Raw genomic sequence first — 19,913 nt, 5'->3', positions numbered from 1 at the left:
GAGAGGCCGAGCGGCTGGCGGCGAGCGTCGGGTAGGGGGCCGAGCTCGCCGTGTGGAGCAACAGGTTGCGCCGAGTTTTCGCAGCAGAGACGGCGTCCAAAATGGGGCCCCTGCCGTCTGCCAGCGCTGCGCTCACGTGCGTCCCGTTTACGGCACGCCGGGGCTGCTTTGCGGCCGGCCGTGCGTGCGTGCGTGCCGGCGCTCGCGGAGTGCGGACGTCGCCCTGCGTGCGCCGCGACGGTGCGCGGTCGCCCCGGGTCCAGCTCCCTAGCGTTCCAAGCCCCCGGGAACCGGCCGGGGTCCGCGCTGCTGGGATGCGCAGCTTCGGTGCGGCGAGGAGCGAGGAGGCGAGCTGGGCGTCGGGGCTTCGGTGCGCGCGCCGGCGGCTCCCCGCGCTGGGCTCCCGGGCACGGTGGCTCTCGGCCCCGCCCGCAGCCGCGCTGTGCGCTGCGGACGGACGCTCACGGCCGGGTTCGCCCCGCCGCCCCGCCGCCCGCCCGACTTCTGCTGGAGCGTGGGATTCACTGAGCCTCGCTTTATCCCGGCCGGCATCGCCTCGCCCGGCTGGCGCCAGGGGCGTCCTCGCGCAGTCGTTCGGGAGGAATGATCCATTCTCCGTCAGGCTGTGTGAGCCCGTCCCTATCACTGCAGGCTCTGCAGGCAGGCAGGTTCTGGGTGGTTTCCGCATGACCCTCCCCTGCCTCGGCATACAGAAAGAGCTCAGTAAGTGCTGATGTATCGTTTTTTCCCCCCGGCATTTCTTTTTTCTTATGCTTTGTTTTTTTCTTTTTAATTATAGTTGACACACAATGTCACGTTAGCTTCAGGTGTATAACTAGTGATTTGGCAACTCTGTACATTAGGCTATTCTCACTACAGGTGTAGCTACCATCAAAGATATTTTTTAATGCACCTATTGTCATTGTGGGACAGACGAGGTAAATTTCTAGGCGTTTTCACTCTGTGCACCTCTAGCAGGTGATATTGGGGAGACCCTCCTTGTGGGTTGGCCAGAGGTCACGTCTCTTCTAGGCTACTCTACCGTGCACGTGGCCCCTCTTCAGAGGCAGCAGCATCATGTCCAGTCCTCATCGTTTTAACCCGGACATCACTGTCTGCTCCTAGCCAGAGAAGACTCTACTTAAGGAGTTCATGTGATTAGATCAGGTGTGCCTGAGTAATCATCCTTTTGCAGTATAATGTAACATAGTCACAGGAGTAATACTTGAGCTCACAGTGATACCAGAGAGCAATAATATGGCTCACGGGAAGCTGTATTAAAATTACGCCTAGCATAGGCTCCTAGGAATCCTAAGAGCTTGATTTCCCAGCAGCCATATATGACAAAAGTAGCAGTAAGGAAATCTAGAGAGCTAAACATAACAAGAATTGCCCGGCTTTTGGTACAAGAGCAGAACAATAAAATACATAGGAAATCTACTGAGTTTTTGAGGCAGTCGTATTAGCTAAAGTGCTGCCACCCTAGTTGAAGAAAGTTCAAGACTGTTCAAAATGTATAAAGGCTTCTAGACTCCCAATTTTCTATCAGCAGAAAGTAGGCTCAGTAGCCAAAACTGACATCTTTTTCAATGCCGTCTTCAGAAGTGGCCAAGATGTGTGATGGAAAAGAGAGAACATGTTGGAGAGTACAGACACGTGTTGTGGAAGACAACGGATAAAGGCAGGGTCAGCAAACTACAGCCCTGAACTAAATGTTTTTCACATATTTAAGGAGCAGTTTAAAAAAGAAAAAGGAGGGACACCTGAGTGGCTCAGCGGTTAAGCATCTGCCTTTGGCCCCGGGGTTCGGGGATCAAGTCTCACATTGGGCTCCCTGCATGGAGCCTGCTTCTCCCTCTGCCTGTGTCTTTGCCTCTCTCTCTCTGTCTCCAATAAATAAATTAAAATAAAATAAATAAATAAATAAATAAAAATAAAGTGACACAGAAGGTATGTGATGTACAAAGCCTAAAAAGGTTGATTCTTGGCAATCCTTGGGTGGCTCAGCGGTTTAGCACATACCTTGGGTGGCTCAGCGGTTTAGCACATAGGCCCAGGGCATGATCCCAGAATCGAGTCCCACGTCAGGCTTTTGCATGGAGCCTGCTTCTCCCTCTGCCTGTGTCTCTGCCTCTCTGTGTCTCTCATGAGTAAATAAATAAATAAAATCTTAAAAAAAAAAAAAAAAGTTGGTTCTCTGGCCCTTTACAGAAAAAATGTGCCAACACCTGCATTAGTGAAGCTTTTGTAGGTTGCAGGGCCAAGACCTAATCAAGGAATATTCCTTATCCTTAAAGTAGAAAGACCAGACGATATTTGCCCCACAGCATGTCAACATTGCTGCAAGTCAGTTACTGCCACCATTCAGCCTCCCTTACAAATGGGCACTGTCCTGCCCCATCACCTCAGTGTATTGGCTCTGTGCGGCTGTTAGAGACTGCATGTTTGCTGTCCCCCCCACCGACCCCAGATTCATATGTTGAAACACTAATCCAAATGGTATTTGGATGTGTGTCCTTTGGGAGGTAGTTCGGTCATGAGGGTGGAGCCCCCATGATAAGATTAGTGCCCTTAGAAGAAGAGACGCCAGGGAACTGGCTAGCTCATTCTCTCTCGGATACAGTGGGAGGGCAACTGTCCACAAGCCAGGAGGAGGGCTCTCCCTAAATGCCAGATCTGCCAATACCTCAATCTTGGATTTCCAGCCTCCAGAACTGTGAGAAATAGTTTGTCGTCTTAAGCCACCCAGTCTATGATATTTGTTATAGTAGTCTGAACTAAAATACAGGGCAAGAACTCGTCTTTTAAAAAAGTTCATAGGCCTCTGGGCCATGAAAAGCCATATTTAAACCTGGTGTGGATCACAAGGTATCAGACTTCTAGCCAAATGCCATGCCTAGAGGAAATTTGGGGGGATCCTTAGAAGAGGTTGAGGAAATTTTACGTAATTGGGGACAATGGGGACAAACTGTGGTAGATTATATAAATGATCCCAGTTCTCCACCCCTTCCTGCATCCACATCTTTTGCCGTGTGTCTTTGGCCAATGAAATGTTAGCAAACATGATTCAAGAACATTGTTGGAGCGTGCTGACACAGTGGGGCCCCCGCCTTGCAATGAGAAGAATGTGCTGGGTTGTCTTAGTGGTCTCAGGAGGAAGAGGAGGGAAACACTGGACCAAGCTGCCGTAGACAGGCCCAATTTAGATAAGCTGGCCCACAGACACATTAGGGAGCTGGTTTGGATCATCCAAATCCCAACCAAATTACAGACCCTTGGGCAATGTTTGTTGTGGTTACTGGCACTTAGGGTGGCCTATGCAACAAAAGCTAATTGATCCAGTTGGTATGAACCCTGTTTAGATGAGATTGTGAACCCAGATGAATTAAAACGCCAAGCTTAGTTGGAAGGATCTCACTCAAATGCTCAGATGTTCTGGGTTTTTTTCTTTATTTTTTTATAAAGATTTTATTTGTGAGAGAAAGAGAGCAGGAGCAGGGGGAGGTGAGGGAGAAGCACACTTCCTACTGAGCAGGGAGCCTGACATGGAGCTCCATCACAGGACCCTGAGATCATGACCTGAGCCAACGGCAGATGCTTAACTGACTGAGCCACCCAGGCACCCCTGGGTTTTTTCCTTTAGAAACTTGGGCCTGGAGGTGCCTGGCTGGCTCAGTTGGTAGAGCATCAACTCTCAATCTTGGGGTCATGAGTTCATGCCCCACACTAGGCATAGAGCCAACTTAAAAAATAAAAACAAAACAAACTTTAGAAACTTGGGGCTGGAGTGTCTTCCTCAGGAGGTGGTATTCATTCCCTTGGCACATCCAAAGCTTTTTCCATGTCCCTTTTTCACACTGACACTGTAGTGCTGCTTTTCTGGATGTCACAGCACCAGACACAAATTTTATTATATGTGCTGCCGAAGCGAGCACGACCAGACACACATTTTAGAAGACACAAATTTTAGAAAATATAAGTCAAGGGATCCCTGGGTGGCTCAGCGGTTTAGCGCCTGCCTTTGGCCCAGGACGTGATCCTGGAGACCCGGGATCGAGTCCCACGTCGGGCTCCCTGCATGGAGCCTGCTTCTCCTTCTGCCTGTGTCTCTGCCTCTCTCTCTGTGTGTCTCTCATGAATAAATAAATAAATAAAATCTTAAAAAATATATAAGTCATTTGTCACTATAGCCACTTTTAAATATCACTGCCATATGCACAAATGATGTTCCCCAAACTTTACATTTTACAATCAAGATCACATTGCTATGGCCAGCTGCAGACCACATCACACCACATTGAGGATTCTGGAAGAAAGGGGATCTTTCTTGGTTACAGCAGCAGAGAACTTGGCAACCTGAAGAAAAGTGGAAAAGATAACATGTACCTAAAGAACTGTATAATCAAGCTAAGGAGATGTGAAGGCAGTGTTGAAAGTTGCCTGGATTCTTCTAGTTGTTTATAGTAGAATGTAAGAGGGAGAAACATCTGTTGAATATAAAAAAGCCAGGACTTGCCGGGTTTGCTGGGTTTCTCATTCCCAGCCTCTCTGCATAGCAGACAGTGCTAACATTAAGGAGGGGCTCTGGACAGAGATCAAATCCTTGCTGTCGGGAAAACAAGGTTAAAGGTGAAACCTAAAGGCATGACTAAAAATGCTGTGTTAAAACCTCAGGTAGATTTATGGTGTTGCTTCATAGAGCCTTTTGCTTTTTTTTTTTTTCTTTTTAAGATTTTACTTATTTGTTCATGAGAGACACAGACAAAGAGGCAGAGACGCAGGCAGAGGGAGAAGCAGGTTCCACACAGGGAACCTGATGTGGGACTCGATCCTGGCACTCCAGGATCATGCCCTGGGCCGAAGGCAGGCGCTAAACCACTGAGCCACCCACAGATCCCCATCGTAGGGCCTTTCAAACACACAAAAGGCCTGCTGAGGATCTCAAGATAGATCTCTTGCAAACTGCAGGATCCTGGGGTCCTGGGATCAAGTTCCCCATTGGGCTTCCGGCAGGGCACCTGCTTCCCCTCTGCCTATGTCTCTGCCTCTCTATCTCTGTGCCTCCCATGAATATATATATATATGTATATATATTTTTTAACTTATTCTTAAAAAAAAAAAAAAAGGAAGGAATCTTATGTTCCCTCTCCTGGAATCTGGATGGGTCTTTGTGGCCACCTAAGAGAGTATGGCCCAGGTGACTGCAGCTTTTTTTCCAACTACCCAGAGCCACCACACTGGACAAATGATTGGGAGAGAACCAAGGAGATGCCCCAGAGGCCCCAGCTTTCCAGTTTTCCAAGCCCAGGCACTAGGCACATGAAGTGACGGAGCATTCGAGATGACGCTAGCCCCAGCCAACCCTGACAGCAATTCCACAAAACCCTGAGCCCAAAATGCTGGACTGAGTCCTCCAAATTCTGGACCTATTAAGTTTTATTTTTTAAATTTAAAAAAATATTTTATTTATTTATGAGGGACACAGAGGGATGGGCAGGCTCCCTGCGGGAAGCCTGATGTGGGATTTGATCCCAGGACTCTAGGATCACTCCCCGGGCTAAAGGCAAGCGCTCAACTGCTGAGCCACCCAGGGATCCCCCGACCCATTCAGTTTTAGAGTGATCTGTTATGTAGCAAGAGACCACCAGAACAGAGTGCCATGCCAGAAGCTGCAGTTTGGTGAGGGCTTGATGTACCTTCTGCCACAAAGCTGAAATTACTTACTTGACAGCTTGAAAAAACACCCACTTATTATCTCACACTCTTAAATTCAGAAGTCCAGTGTGGCTAAAGTCTCTGCTCATGTCACCTGGGCTACCTTACTTTCTGGAGACCCTGGGGAAGACACCATTCCCAAGCTCATTCGGGTTGTCGGCAGACTCCACAGTTGCTTGGGTTCGTAGGACTGGGTCCCTGTTTGTAGGCCAGCAACATGCATGGAATCCTTTCTGTGCTTTGAATATCTTGGCTTTCCTCTCAAGCTCCAGCTCTCTGCATTGAAGGCCCATTAGATTACAGTGGGCCCACCTGGATAATTAGAGCTGCAAAGTCTCTTTTGCCTTGTCATGTCACATGTTTGTGGAAATAACACCACCAGGTGTGGCGATCATGGGAACCAAAATTCTGACAAAATCTCTGATGATGAAAGCTGAACCTGAGGAACCCCAGGCAATTAGGCCTTGGTTTCTCTCCACCTAACTTGGTGACCTGCCACCAATGTCACTCCAAAGTCATACCTCATGGTGTGTGACCTAGAACAGAGGAAGGAGCAACATGAGCACGGTATAACTGAGAAAGCCAGTTCTTTCCATAGCGTTGGGACGTAAGCCCCTGTGTACCACCTGCCCTCTCACAGGGGGTCTTTTAAACACCCATGACTTCTTTTAAAGTAAATATAGATTATTAAATAAAAAGGTTGGGGGGGGGCACCTGACTGTCATAGTTTGGTTAGGTGTCCATGACTCTTGATTTTGGCTCAGGACAGGATCTCAGGGTTGTGAGATCAAGTCCTGTGTCAGGCTCTGTACTCAGCATGCAGCTTGCTAGGGATTTTTCTCTTCTTCTCCTTCTACCCCCCCTTCCCCTGTGTAAATAAATAAATACCTAAGATCTTTTTTTTTTTTTTTTTAAAGCAATCTGGAGTGACAGTGCCTCCATTCTACAGGTCTTACTGTCTTTTCCTCTTCATGTTCATTCACGATAGTAAAAAGTTGTTACAGAAGAGATTTTCTCACCCCTTGGCTTCCCATCGCTCCCTACTTTGGATGGAGGAGGGCAGCTTTGTTGACATTGTGAAGGAGCTCAGTTTTAGGGTTCAAGGAGAGCAGGGCTGGCGCTGAAGGAAGAACTGAGGGCAGAAGGGACAACAAGGCACAGCAGCAAGCAAGGACTACCAATGGAGAACAGGATCCATACGTCCACCTGGAACGGACTTGGTGAAGACAAGATGTGCCACCAACCCAGGACCTCTGAATGGTCAACAGATAGCAGAGTGGCCCCTCTGGAGATGTACTGCACTTACCCACATGGCTTAACCCACAGGAGTAACCAAGCAGTGAAGCTCAGGGTTGGGGGTGGGAAACCCCCCGGAAGCGAAACCCAAGTGCACTGGGAATTCCGAACTGGGAGTAAAGCACCGTGATGGGGAGCAGGCCCTGCACCAGGCTCACTGGAGCTGCCGCTGGAGCAGAAAGCAGGAGAATGGCAAATGGCTAATGTATCCAAAAAGTTGGGAGTCTGTTTCTCACCTATGTTTCACGTCATTATCCCAAGAAGTACTGGGGAAGGGCTTTGTAAGAAGAGTGGTGCGTAAACCTGTATCATTCCATCCTGCATCTCACAGAGAAGTTGGGTTGATCCAGGAGAAGGGAAGAGGAGACACCCATGAAGAGCTGACAAGAAGACATAGGCAGGGTGGGGGGTGGGGGGGTATGCATCCGAAGGCCACAGCAGGAGCCCCTCAGTTGGTCTGGAGGTGGCCTGGCACAACCAGCTCAGGACTCTGGCTGGGGAGGGAAGGTAGGAGAGGCGCTGGGGATGGATTTGGACTGCCTGCCGATGGCATGTGCTCCCCAGGGAAAGGTTACAGCAGTGCCGATGGCCGTGCTGTACCTTCCCGCTCATTGGCTTGAGAAGCCTTAGGAGGTAAGAATTCTTGGGGCATCTCATGCGGCTGAGCGGTTACCAGAAGCCACAAAGACCCTCAGTTCCGTGAAGGATGGAGGCAGGCACTGGAGCAGCCAGCCCAGGGAGAGACTCGGGGCTGGCCATGCTTCCCACGGCCTGACCACCCCCCTGCATGGGGTCCCCAGCACAGGGCACGCCATCATGTCCCCCAGCTTAGAAAGGGAAGGCCCTCCCTTGAACCTGTGCCTATCCACTCGCGTTTTTCAGGAGTTGTAGGTATGCACTGTTTCCACTTCTTACCCCCTTCAGGTTGGACTTGATGGCACTTCTCAGGTGCAGTGGAGCCGCTTGAACAGGGACAAAAGCCCTCAACAGGCAGCACAAGGCCAGTGCGCCGGTGCAAACTCCAGCAGAGGTGGGAGGTGGTCAGCCAGCGCAGGGGCGGCCCTGGAAGGCTTTGATAGGTCAAGAGCAGGAAGTGACTCTCCTCTGTGCATTTCCCCTTCTCAGGAACCCGCACCACGGCCACCCAGCTAGAAGAATCAGCTGACTAATTGCTTTCGCTGCCGCCCGCAGGCAGCCCAACAGCACCCTCTCCTGGCTCCACTTCCCCTGACCCTCAAATCCGCTGGGGGCTGGAGTCGGGGTACTCAGGGTTGGGGTGGGTTCTCTCCCTGCAAAACCCTCCTGAGCTCCGGCCGACTCCCTGAGAAGCCTGTCTTCCCTGACCTAAACCAACTCAAACTTCTGACCCTGTTCAACCTTTCATCAGAGTAGCCAGCACAAAATATGGCATAGATTTACTTGTTTGTGGTCCATCTCACCCACTGGAAGGAGGGTAAGGGCAAGACCTACCCCACTTTTCTGGTCTATTTACCACTGTTTCCCTAGCTAGTTTTGACGGATTCCTGGGGCTCAGGAGATGGAAAGGGAGAAAGAGCCAAGAGTGTCCTTTTTCTAGGAATGGGATGTGGGCTTATAATAAATCACAAGACCTCATATCTTTTAGAGCCTGTTTCAAAAAGCTTGCTCATTTCCTCCCTGGGCAGTAAAACAGGTTATTAACTCAACAAATATTCTAAGCTCTGGACCTAAAACAGTGAACAAAACAAACCAAAGTTCCCATGCCCACAAAGTTTACATTTTGGTAGGACTCACTGCTAGGTTTCCTAAAACCTTCACCCCTGAAACAAAACCATAATACTAAATACGTTTATTATTTTAAAAAATATTTATGTATTTTATTTTATTATTTTTTTATTTATGTATTTTAGAGAGAGAGCACTAGCAGGAAGGGGAGAGCAGAGGGGGAATCTCAAGTGGACTCCACACTGAGTGTGGAGCCCGATGTGAGGCTTGATCTCATGACCTGAGCCAAAACCAAGAGTTGATGCTTAACTGACTGAACCACCCGGGCACCCCTAATTTTTCTTTAGGGAGGAGGAGGTGCAGAGGGAGAGGGAGAATCTCAAGCAGGCTCGATACAGAGAATGATCCTACTACCCGAGATCATGACCTGAGCCAAAATCAAGAGTCAGATGCCCAACCAACTGAGCTACCCAGGCACCCCCCGCCCAAATAAATGTTTAAAATAAAGATCTGTTTAAATGCAATGTTGAGCTGGAAAAAAGTGTGGACTCCTCAGAGGCCCCAAATGGAACAGAAACAGCAGTTAACTCAGTGAATGTGAACATTAAAGCCAGACTCTGTGCTGGAGGCATCTGCAAATCTTGGTGCACTTGCCCAGGATAGTCTGGAGCTCCGACGTTAGAAATGTGGCTCAGATCCCCCTTCAGAAATGAAGATCTTGTAATCCTAGCTGCTGTGAGAGTTTCTTTCTTTCTTTCTTTCTTTTCTTTTCTTTTCTTTCTTTCTTTCTTTCTTTTCTTTTCTTTTCTTTTTTTCTTTCTTTCTTTCTTTCTTTCTTTCTTTCTTTCTTTCTTTCTTTCTTTCTTTCTTTCTTTCTTTCTTTCTGACCCTATTTATTCATTATGAGACACACAGAGAGAGAAAAGAGAGAGAGAGATTGAGGCAGAGATACAGACAGAAGGAGAAGCAGGCTCCACGCAGGGAGGCCAATATGGGACTCGATCCCGGGACCCCAGGATCACCCCCTGGGCCGGCAGGCAGACGCTTAACCACTGAGCCAGCCAGGCACCCCTACTATGAGAGTTTCATGGAGACAGTCAACACTGGCACTCATCTTCGGACGCTGCCCAAACGGAAGATGCTGCCTCACTCAACTTCACGATGCTCCTCCTGGGGCGCCTGTGTCAGTGAGTGATCTGTGAAGAGGTACAAAGCTTAGTCCTCTACCCCGACTGCCTGAGAACCCTAGAGAACTGTCAAAGCTTTCTTTTGCTACGTAACAACACTTAGAAGCTTAAAAGAGCAAACATTTGTCATGTTATAGCTTCTGTGGCTGAGAGCTCTCAACTGAGCTTGTAGTTTGTAGTCAAGCTGTTGGCTGGGCTACTTCAATCTCACCTGACCCAAGGAAGGGGGTGTGATCTGCTTCTAAGAAGACTCATGGCTGTCGCCTGGCATCACTCCCTCACTACATGGGCCTCATGACATGGTGCTAGCTTCCCCCAGGATAAGCAATCCTAAGAGAAAGAGATGACATCCAAGATGGAATCTGTGGTCTTTTCATAACTCAGACTGACACCCACCCCATGGCCCAGTCCAGCCCATCTCCTATCATTCTAAATAGTTTTACTGAAAACACAGCCAGGCCCATTAGTTTAGGAATTATCTATGGTTGTTTTTGAGCTACAATGGCAGAACTGAGAAGTTAAGACAGAGACCATAGGGCTTAAACCCCTAAGACATTTACCATCTGGCCTTTTACAGAAAGTTTACGGGATGCCTGGGTGGCTCAGCAGTTGAGCATCTGCCTTCGGCTCAGGGCATGATCCTCGGGTCCTGGAATCGAGTCCTGAATCAGGCTACCCACGGGGAGAAAGAAAGAAAGAAGAAAGAAAGAAAGTTTGCTCACTTTTTATTTATTTTTTATTTATTTTCCCCCCTCACTTTTTAAAATATTTTATTTATTTTAGAGAGAGAGAGAGAGAGCATGAGCAGGGAAGAGCAGAGAGAGAGAGGAAGAAGCTGACTCCCCACTGAGCAGGGAGTCTGAAGTGGGGCTGGATCCCAGGACCCCAGGATGGTGAGCTGAGCTGAAGGCAGATGCTTAACTCACTGAGCCACCCAGGCACCCCTACATGTGGTGTTTTAACCTTGAATCCCTGTGGGGTGTGTAATTCAAATGAATATAACTAGACAAGTGACAGCCGATGAAGTGGTGCTGGTTCAGTGTAGGTCCATGGTACTCTTTCCAGACCCTCAGCGCAAATTCCTATCCTTTCAAGCCTCAGAGTGCCAAAAATGCACTAGGGGGAGCTGTTAGTGATGGTGACCCTTAAACCAAACTACAAAGGAAATAGAAGAACAGAACCAGGGATGCCTGGGTGGCTCAGCGGTTGAGCGGTTGAGCGTCTGCCTTCGGCTCAGGGTGTGATCCCGGGTCCCTGGGATCGAGTCCCACATCGGGCTCCCTACAGGGAGCCTGCTTCTCCCTCTGCCTGTGTCTCTGCCTCTCTCTGTGTGTCTCTCATGAATAAATAAATAAAATCTTAAGAAAAAAAAAAAGAACAGAACCATGTTCTGGGTTTCAGGTCAAATCAGACCTCACCAGGTTGTCCAAACTCTCCCAAGAGTTTGGACATTATATGGCCAATAATATGATTTAACTTCAGAGGGAATTGTTTCTCTCCCAGAGAAATGACAAGTTCTAAACTGCATACAGAACGTCTGCCAGCCTTCTTCCAACGAAGCAGGTAGGACTCCATCAGCAACTCCACTCTTGGACAACTGACAGGGTCTGGCTTGGCCCAGTTTTCCAGCAGCGATTAGGTCACATGCGAGGCAGTAACATGTACCGAAACAGCCAAATTTACAAACATTGAGAAATTCCAAGGAAAAAACCATAACCATCTCATCGATTTATAGTCTAAACTCAAGCTGCCTTGCAAGCCCTTCCCAAGTAAAAGTTCTTTCCAGAACAGAATATGTTTGACCATCTGTATTCCTACAGTGGTTACCACATAGATTAGATGCAGATTTAGTGGTATATGTAGAAGGGAACAAGAGGCTCTCAGGTTTCAACTTTTCCAGGATGTCAGCCAACCAGTCAACCAGAGTCTGATGCTGAACCTCCTGGGCAATTGGGAGAAATTTATTATCAAGATGTTACCTGTGAGGATTGTAGAACTCTTGGCCCATACCCACTCTGTCCAAACCCTGGCATTCAGACACCTGGCCAAACTCTAGCATGGCTTCCAGCATCTTAAGGCTGCGTCCCCAGGATGAACAAGACCCCAGCCCCAACCCCACCCTAAAGTGCCTACAGGGGCAAAGCTCAAAGTTGCTGGGAACGTCTGCTGTTTGTTCCAACCAAAACCTACGGATAGAGAAGCACCCGAGATCCCTGTTACAGCAGCTACTTTAGAGAGCTTGCACTTATAAATCCTCTTTCCCCTCTCTGAAGTGTCAATCTTCTACTACCACCCGAAACAGTCTCCTTGAGCACCTGAAAGCCATCTCTTTGGCCTCACTCTTGGCGCAGGTCAGGGCTTCACTTGGGTGGGTGCCCAGTCCAGCTGGCACCAGGGCCCCTGCCATGAAGACAGACGTTTGATTCTCTGGATGTGCTCCAGCGAGCCAATCCAGATGGCCTAGTCACATGGACCAAACTCTGCCTTTAACCCTTCAGTGCCTCTCCCCAGCACACCCAAGCCTTTAAAGTCTGCTGCCCTTTGTTTCAGGGAAGTTGCGTTCAGATCACGCTGGACTGCTTTAACCTTTGACCCCCGTGAGACTCCACTGTGCGGGGATAGAGGAGCAATGGTGCAGAACGCCACCTCTGGTCAAGCGAAACGCTCAAAACTGCTGGCAAAACGTAGGGACATTCAATGGTGGACTTCTGTTTCACACTTTCCAATTTTGCTCTCCTCCCTCGAATTCTGCTTTATTATAGCCTAGGGTTTTCTTTGGTTCAATCCCCCAGCCAGTTGGCAGCTCTGCACCTCTTACCGTTCTACTGCTGACCTTTAGGTCTCAACCTTTTTTTTTTTTTTTAAGATTATTTATTTATTTATTGAGACACACACAGAGAGAGGCAGAGACACAGGCAGAGGGAGAAGCAGGCTCCCTGCAGGGAGCCCGACACGGGACTCCAGGATCACGCCCCGGGCTGCAGGCGGCGCTAAACCGCTGCGCCACCGGGGCTGTCCCAAGTCTCATCTTTTAAGAAAATCAAATCATTTTCCCTAAGAGCGCGCGACCCTGCATCTCGGCCCGCCTCTCGTCACAGCCGGGCGGGGCGCCCACCCCGCGCCGGAGCTGCCCGCGGGCCCGCAGGTGCTCGCGCTCGAGGGCGGGGACGCCCCACGGGGTGGGGGCGCGCGGGGCTGGCGGGAGGGTCTGGCCCCAGCCGCGCGTGCACGTTGGGCCGACAGCGAGCCCCGGCGCAGGGCCGAGCTCCGCCGGAACGCAGCCGTGCTGAGCAACAACGGGCGCGGGTGGACTTTTTAACCGAACTGCCCCACACTTGTCGCCTTCAAAGAGCGGAAGTCACGTGCGGCACGGCCTCCCCGCCGTGCGGCAGCGCAGCGCCCTGTTTCTTTGCGACCCCTTTCGCGACGGAAGGGGCCCCCTTTACGGCCGCGCCCGCGGCGGGAAGCCCGAGGGATGCGCTGGCGCCGGGGCCGGGTGTCCTGCGGTCGCGGGCGGGTCCCCGCAGGTGCGAGCCCTGCGCTCGGGCCGTGGCTCTGCGCTGCCGAGACCTGGGGGTCAGGTGGTCAGGCGGAGGTGTGAGCCCAGCGTTGCAGAAGCCGTCTTTCGACCCTGGGCCCCCCAGGGCTGCGATCCGCCCCTCCCCTCGCTGTGTCCCCGCCTTTCTCCCAGGGCCTGCCGCCCAGCGGGGCTTCAGTACTTGGGTTTTTTTGTTTTTTGCCTTACCGTGCTATTTGGGGGCGGGGGGGCATAAGTGGATCACCTTCTGTTCTAGGCCTGTGGTCCCCAGACAGACTAAAAGGAAAGATTGGCGGCGGGGGTGGGGTGGGGGTGGGGTGGTCCGGCCGGCACAGGTGCCACAGGTTTGGGCTGAGCTTTCCAGTGGATCAGGTGAAGCCGGCGGTCCCACTTCTGAATACCTGTCAGGGTGATTGAAACGACTAACTGGGAAAATGGGCGTGAAGGTCCCTTGGAGGATTGAAAGAAGCGCCAGGCAGTACAGTTGCAAGTGGTATTGTTACTAGACTGTGTATCTACCTGGTGGTTGAGGGAAAGTGCTGCAGTTAGATCTGGGATTTGGGCCCTGTGGCTTCCTAACGTGCTGGCTGGGAGACCTGGGGCAAGTCAGGGAGCAGCCCGGACGGAGATGGCCCTCTGGGCGTCGGTGTGCCCACCTGTACTTAGTGGGGTCGGACACCAAGACGTCTAGGGAGGCGTAAGATAATAGGCACAGGGCCCCCAAAGATGCCCATATCCTTTTAATCATTCATTCATTCATTCATTGGAGACAGAGAGAGAGAGGCAGAGACATAGGCAGAGGGAGAAGCAGGCTTCCCCCTGCAGGGAGCCCGACTCCGGACTTGATCCCAGGACCCTAGGATCATGACCTGAGCCTAAGGCAGATGCTAACCACTGAGCCACCCAGGCATCCAAAATGTCCGTATCCTAATCTCTGGAACCTGTGATTATGTGCGGAGTTATATAACTTATTTTGTAATTATAAATATATTACACGGTAAAAAGGACTTTGCTGATGTAGTTTAAAAAGGGTCCTAAAATAAGGAGATGAGCCTGGATCATCAAGTGGGCCCTATGGCTACCGGTAAAAGCAGAGAATGTTTTGGGCTGGATTCAGAGAGCTGTGGTAGAAAAAGAAAGGAGGAGTAAGAATTGCAAGAATGGGATGATCGGACAGGCTGACGCTGGCTCTAAGATGTTAGGGGATTCGGACCCTGGCTTCACAACTTGCTGGCTGGGAGATTTGGGGCAAATCTAAAGCCTGAAGATGATTTGCTGTACCACTGCTGGTTCTGGGATGCAAGTGGCTATGTTACAAGGACAAGGGGGAGGCATCTAGGAGCTAAGGGGGGCCCCCAGCTGGCAGCCAGCAAGGAAACAGGGACCTCAGTTCTACAACACAGAACTGGATTCCGCCAACACCTCAGAATGAGCCTGGAAGTGGTTTCTTCAAAGAGCCTCCTCGTCAGACAGCTACCAAAAGCTTGATTTTGTTCTTGTCAGACCCAGAGTACAGAAACCTGCTAACCCAGCCTGGACTTCTGACATTCAGAACTGTAATAATATATTGTGTTGATTTGAGCTGCTAAATTTGTGATAATTTCTTATAGCATCCTTAGAAAACTAGTGCTGAGGGAGAGGGAGGGTCTGCTTGGAAGTAGGGCTTGAAACTTGGTCTGCAGAACGGTTAGATGAAGTTAGGAAAAAGTCTGTCCTGCGATCCCTGGGTGGCTCAGCGGCTTGGCGCCTGCCTTTGGCCCAGGTCATGGTCCTGGGGTCCTGGAATCAAGTCCCACATTGGGTTCTCTGCATGGAGCCTGCTTATCCCTCCTCCTGTGTCTCTGCCTCTCATTGTGTGTCTCTCATGAATAAATAAATAAAATCTTAAAAAAAAAAAGTCTGTCCTGAGCCTAAGCATGGGGGAAAGTGGATAAAAACACTCATGGACTTGCTACAACCTTATTCTCTGAGCTCTCTTTTCATACATTTTGGAGTCTTTCTCCTCCACCCTTCCTCCACCCCTGGCCAAGATAGGTGCTGCAAATATCTTCTCTCAATTGATGCTTGACAATTTTTTCAAAGTAGTCTTTATGATTTAAAGTTTTAGGTTTACAGAAAAATTGAGAAGTGTAGGCTTAACCTCCCACCTTGATTAAGGTCCCTTGTTAAATGTAAAATTTTAGTTTAAAAAATAATTTAGAGGGCATCCCGGGTGGCTCAGTGGTTTAGCGCCACCTTCAGCCCAGGGCGTGGTCCTGGAGACCCGGAATCCCACGTCGGGCTCCCTGCATGGAGCCTGCTTCTCCCTCTGCCTGTGTCTCTGCCTCTCCCTCTCTCTCCTCTCTGTGTATTCTCATGAATAAATAAATAAAATCTTAAGAAAATAATTTAGGGGCACCTGGGTGGCTCAGGTTATGATCTCCAGGTTCTGGTTTCGATCCCCATGTCAGGCTCTGAGCTCAGTGCAGAATCAGCTTGTCCTCCCTCCCCACTCTGCTCTTCCTTGTGCACTCTCAAATAAATAAATAAAAATCTTTTTTTTTTAATTTTTATTTTCATTTATGATAGTCACACAGAGAGAGAGAGGGGGGCGGGGCAGAGACCAGGCAGAGGGAGAAGCAGGCTCCATGCACCGGGAGCCCGACGTGGGATTCGATTCCGGGTCTCCAGGATTGCGCCCTGGGCCAAAGGCAGGCGCTAAACCGCTGCGCCACCCAGGGATCCCAATAAATAAAAATCTTAACAAATATTTTAAATTATGGTGAAGTATGCATAATGTGAAAGTTACCATTTTTGCCACTTAAAAGTAGACAGATTGGTGCCTTTGAGCACATTCACGCTTTTGTGCAACCATCGCTACCAGTTCTGGCTCCAGAACTTTTCCTCTTACCAAACTGAAACTCTGTACTGTTAGACACTAACTCCCTCTTCTCTATTCAGCCCCTGGCAACCACCGTTCTAACTTCTGTCTTTGTGGATTTGAATGCTCTAGTTTTGTTTTCTAAAGATTTTATTTATTCATGAGAGACACAGAGAGGCAGAGACAGGCAGAGGGAGGAGAAGCTGGCTCCAGAGCTGCAAGGAGTCGGATGCGGGACTCGATCCTGGGAATCCGGGATCAGGCCCTGAGCCAAAGGCAGATGCTCAACTGCTGAGCCATCAAGGTGTCCTAAATGCTCTAGTTTTTAAAAAATGAGGCAAAATGCATGTAACAATCACTTTAAAGTGTAAAATTCAGTGATATTTTGTGTATTCATTGCCAGCTCTCTCTAGTTTTAAAACTTTTAAACTTTTCCATCACTCCCCCAAAACACGCGTTACTGTTCAGTGATTACTCCACATTCCCCCTCTGCTCATCCCCTGGTAATACCAATCCCCTTCCTGTGTCCATGGATTTGTCTATTCTGGATCTATCATATATACCACTCTACTAGGGTTGTCACAACGACGTATCACAGAATGGGTGGTTTAAACAACGGAGATGTATTTTTCTCACAGTTCTAGAGGCTAGAAGTCCCAAGACCAAGGTGTTGGCAGATTTGGTTTCTTCTGGGCCTCCCTCCCTGGCTCACATGCAGGTGGTTACCTTGCCATTATGTCCTCACATAGCCTTTGCTCACCAGCATCCTTGGTGTCTCTTCCTCTTCTTATAAGGACACAGGTCATATTGGATTAGAATTCCACCCTTATGACCTCATTTAACCTTTATTACTTCTTTAAAGTCTACTATGATCTGAATGTCGTGTCCTCCCCCACCCCCCACCAAATCCCTATGTTGAAATCCTGGTTCCCAATGTGATGGTGTTAGGAGATGGGCCGTTGGAAGGGCTTATGTCATGAGGGTGACATAATGGGATTTTGCTGAATGGGATTAATGCTCTTATAAAGAGCTTCCCAATGCGTTCCCCTTCACTTTTGCCTTGCACTCCATGAGAGCTCATCAAGAAGTCACCAGCTATGAACCAGGAAGAGAGCCTCACTGGAATTCAGCCATGCTGGTGCCTTGATCTTGGACTTCCAGCCAATTTTGTTTCTAGAAACCTCACTAAACTCTACTAGTAATGCTAATGGTTTATCTTTTTGTTTTTTTTAAGATTTTATTTATTCATGAGACAGAGAGAGAGAGGGAGGGAGGAAGGGAGAGAGAGGAAGGGAGAGAGGGAGGGAGGAAGGGAGAGAGGCAGAGACAGGCAGAGGGAGAAGCAGGCTCCATGCAGGGAGCCCAACATGGGACTCGATCTCGGGTCTCCAGGATCACGCCCTGGACTGAAGGCAGTGCTAAACCGCTGAGCCACCTGGGCTGCCCTGACGGTTTATCTTTAGATTATTTCAAATCCATGAACTGTGAGAAATAAGTTTCTGTTGCTTGTAAGCTACCCAGTTTGTGGTATTTTGTTGCAACAGCTACAGTGGACTGAGACAAAGGTCCTGTCTCCAAATACAATCATGTTGGGAGTGAGGATTTCCACATATGAATTTGGGGAACACAATTCAGTCCATGACATCGTATGAAAGGAATCATACAGAGGCACCTGGCTGGCTCAGTCAGTAGAGCATGCAACTTTTTTTTTTTTTTTTTTAAGATTCTATTTATTCATGAGACAAGGAGAGAGAGAGGCAGAGACATAGGGAGAGAAAGAAGCAGGCTCCATGCAGGGAGCCCGATATGGGACTCAATCCCGGGACTCCAGGATCACGTCCTGGGCCGAAAGCAGGTGCTCCACCGCTGAGCCACCCAGGCGTATCCCCCCCATTTTTAAAAAAAGATTTTATTTATTTGAGAGAGAGCATGACTATTTGCATGTGCCTGCACATGCACACATGAGTGGGGGGAGGGGCAAAAGGAGAGGAAGAGAGAACCCCTAGCAGACTCTGTACTGAGTGCAGAACCTGATGTGGGGCTCCATCTCATAACTATGAGATTACAATCTGAGCCAAAATCAAGGGTCTGACAGCACACTGAGCCATCCAGGCGCCCCCATAGAGCATGCAACGCTTGATCTAAGGGTTGTGAGCTCAAACCCCACGGTGGGTATAGAGATTGCTAACAAAAATAAACGTGTGTGTGTGTGTGTGTGTGAGTAAAGTGATAGAAGTTTATTAAGTGAAGATACAGAGAAAGCTCTCAGAAGTGAAAGGGGTCCCGAAAGAGTGGCCCAAAAATAAATAAACTTAAAAAAGGTTTTTAAGAAGGGAATCATACAATATATGGCCTTTGTATATGGCTTTTTTCATTTTGCATAATATTTTTGAGTTTTTATCTAAGTTGTAGCATGTATCAGTACTCATTCCTTGTCATGGCTCAATATTAACTCATGAGTATACCACAATTTGTTTATCCATTCATCCACTGATGGCCATTTGGGTTGTCTCTACCTTTTGGCTATTATGAATAATGCTGTTCCAAACGTTCTTGTACAAGTTAATATTTTAGTTTTGATGAAGACAAAATATCAAGTTTTCCTTTAATGCCCTTTTCCCCCTGGTTTTATTTTAAGAAATCCTTGGCTACCCTGAGGTCATAAAAATTTATTCTTTTACATTATCTTCTAAAAGATTAGTGTTTGTTCTTTTATACGTGTGAGTAATCCAGCTAGAAATGAAGTTTGAGGCAGGGACCTGATTGCAGTTTTTCCTGTATGTGTGCTTAGTTATCCCAGCCCAGCTTACTGAATATTTTATCCATCCCCTCTGGTCTGCAGTGTAACACCTGTCAGGTCTCAAGTCTCTATACTTGCTTGTGTCTGTTTCTGTTCCATTGATCTCCATCTCTGGGCTTTCACTGCATTGACTTGATTACTAAATTAGATTTATAGTAAGTATTGATATCTAGCTAAGTATTACAAGGCCCCCCGCCTCCCCCCTCCCCCCTCCCCCCCCTGCTTCTCCTTCTTCAGGAATGTCCTGGCTTTTCTGCTTGTTCTGACTTTCTTTTTTTTTTAATTTTTATTTATTTATGATAGTCACACAGAGAGAGAGAGAGGCAGAGACACAGGCAGAGGGAGAAGCTGGCTCCATGCACCGGGAGCCCGACGTGGGATTCGATCCTGGGTCTCCAGGATCACGCCCTGGGCCAAAGGCAGGCGCCAAACCGCTGCGCCACCCAGGGATCCCTTGTTCTGACTTTCAATTATTTTTTTTAAGTTTGACCAAAACAATCAAACCCACGTGATGAGATTTCTTTGGGATTGGATTGACTCATCTCATTGGGCCAATTTGGGAAAGAATTAGAATGCCAATTTTGTCAGCCTATTTAGTTGTTCTGTAATGTATTTCACTATAATTTTATAATTTTGTGCAGAAAGATTTTCCATATGTCTTGTTAAAATTGTCCCAGGCACCATTTGTATTGGGTTGAATTATGTCTCTCCCTTCAAACTCATCTGTATTCTGCCTCTTAGAATGTGATCTTATTGAAAATAGGGTCTTTATGGGGCCCCTGGGTGGCTCAGTTGGTGAAGGGTCTGCCTTTG

At 48.7% G+C, this 19,913-nt stretch overlaps 2 long non-coding RNA genes across 2 annotated transcripts; one reads left to right on the top strand and one right to left on the bottom strand.

The window, feature by feature from the left end:
• Positions 1-432: 432 nt before the first annotated feature.
• On the top strand, positions 433-8,625 carry LOC119871224. Its single transcript, XR_005357156.1, has 2 exons — positions 433-723; positions 6,633-8,625. It is a non-coding gene; the product is annotated as an uncharacterized LOC119871224 (long non-coding RNA).
• Positions 8,626-9,666: 1,041 nt separating this feature from the next.
• LOC111095375 lies at positions 9,667-10,517 on the bottom strand. Its single transcript, XR_005357157.1, has 3 exons — positions 10,463-10,517; positions 10,114-10,232; positions 9,667-9,911 (listed from the first exon to the last, which is right to left on the bottom strand). It is a non-coding gene; the product is annotated as an uncharacterized LOC111095375 (long non-coding RNA).
• Positions 10,518-19,913: the final 9,396 nt, after the last annotated feature.

Source organism: Canis lupus, chromosome 3 (genome assembly GCF_011100685.1).
Source record: "Canis lupus familiaris isolate Mischka breed German Shepherd chromosome 3, alternate assembly UU_Cfam_GSD_1.0, whole genome shotgun sequence".
NCBI lineage: Eukaryota > Metazoa > Chordata > Mammalia > Carnivora > Canidae > Canis > Canis lupus.
Note: the sequence above shows the minus strand (reverse complement) of the source record. Positions and strands in the feature narration are given on the sequence as shown.